This window comes from Lotus japonicus, chromosome 1 (assembly GCF_012489685.1).
Source record: "Lotus japonicus ecotype B-129 chromosome 1, LjGifu_v1.2".
NCBI classification, from domain to species: Eukaryota; Viridiplantae; Streptophyta; class Magnoliopsida; order Fabales; family Fabaceae; genus Lotus; species Lotus japonicus.
The window spans coordinates 62,384,461-62,386,507 of record NC_080041.1 but is presented as its reverse complement, the minus strand read 5'-3'; positions in this window follow the sequence as shown (position 1 = coordinate 62,386,507).

Sequence of the window (2,047 nt, the reverse complement as noted above, 5' to 3'; positions counted from 1 at the left end):
TCTTCACCTTTTCACTTTTATTCAACAACCAACACTTTATTCTCTATTTAATATTGAAGTTTGGAGTCCAAAAATGAGTTCTGTAGGTCAAAACTTACCAAAACGCAATTCCGGAGATTTTCCGGCGAAGTGTCGCCGGCAAGGATGGTGGCCCGCGTCGGAGATGTCGCCAGGGGGGAAAAGTGTAATGGTTCTCCATCCTTTCGTGGCCAGGAACACGGTGGTGGCATCCGTTTCTCCAATTTCTCAACGGTTTTCCAAGAAATCGCAGTTACAGGTCGGATGGTTCGTCGGTGAACGACCAGATCGCGGCCGTGAGACGTCCAAGAGGCATTTCTGGTCGTTCCTCTTCACTTGGGTAGACGGGAATGATGATTTTGTGGGGTTTTTTAGCCGATTCAAGTGCAACAAATATGGTGTTGGTGGCGGTCTCGCCGGAGACGAATGAAGAAGATGAACTCACAGTGGTGGTGGTGGTGGTCGGCCACTGGCGGAAGTGGGGGTAACTCCAAGCCCAAATCTGATCTTGGGTTGAGGAGGACAAAGCTTGGGTAAGTTTCATGGTGTTGTCCTTTGAAGGAGAAGAAACTTTGGAAGGAACACGGTGACGGTGGTGATAAGGTGAAGAAGAAGACACAACCAAGAGAAGGAAAACATGAAGAGGAGAGGGAAAGGAGAAATGGTAGCGTGAAAGGGAAAGGAAAATGGAGAAGAACTGTGTTGGTGAGAAGAAAATGACGAAATAAAGATATAAATAAAATTGTATTGCATTATATATTAATTCTTTGTGTAGCTCAACTGGTTAGGGTTGTGTTTTGCCACTTATAGATCCTGAGTTCGAATCCCCCCACCCTCTCCCTCTTTTTAAAATTTTAAATGTAATTTCCACATAAAAATAAATAAAAAGCCACGTCAACACCTTCCGTTAGTTTTTTAACGTTGAACTGACGGAGGGGTGCTCACTACACTATTTTGTTTCATCGAGGGTACAAACGTCGACAAAAATAGATGGAGGGTATCATTTGCACGAACCTGAAACATCAGGGGCACCAAATGCATTTAAGCCTATTTTGTAACAAAAATTTTTCAAAAAATGTGACTGATAATAGGGAACGGAGGGAGTATTATAGACGGGTGAAGTGGAAACATTAATGAGGAGACAGACAATCGACGCCGGGGAATTATGTTCAAGCTTATCTGAGAAAACATAGAACGGCTATCAATAATGTATAATGAATAAGTTCAAAAAATTAATAATAATAATGCATAATGAATGCAACAGCCAGACATGCTTCCGGCTTAGAACTTTGCCTGTAAACAAACTTGATTTTAAAATAAGGGAATAGCAAAGGAGTAGTTGCAAATATGTAGCCAAAAAATGTTTTTTTACATGCATTTTTATATTTATAAAAGCTAACTCTTTCTTTTATTGTGTTTGTTTGGAACGTGAAATACCAAGAGAAAAATAGAGAAAAGAGATTTTAACTCTGTTTGTTGCCAAGGATTTGGATACAAGTTGCAAAAGAAGTCAAAATGACTGAAAAAATAAGATTTTTGCATGTTTGGGAGAGAGCTAAAAGTGAAGGGAAATGGAAAACCGCAATTGAACGGTGCCAAATAATTTTCGTGCATACTAGGCAAGAAAGTGGTAATTGGTCAAGAGAGAGGGATAAACCGTAAAATAATATGAGTGCCCTTTTCTAATTTACGCTTTATATGAAGAAAACACTATCAGTGTGCTTCCACTCTTCATTTCTCTGCACATTTCTAAGAGATCCTTTTGAACAAAATATGCCAAATAATACCCTTTTATGCTGCTTTACTTTTTATGTGAATTTAGTTACTACTCCCTCCCTTTTAATATAAATGTCCACTTAGAGAATATGCACATATTATATAAGAAATGAAATTAATTTTGTTAACTTTATAAAACATATCAATTGTTTTCCTATTTTACCCTTTACAATGTCTTTTTATCTCTTCTCATTTATTCTTCTCCTAGAAGCATTGTATGTAAAAACATCAATTCATGCTCCGTTAAAATTCT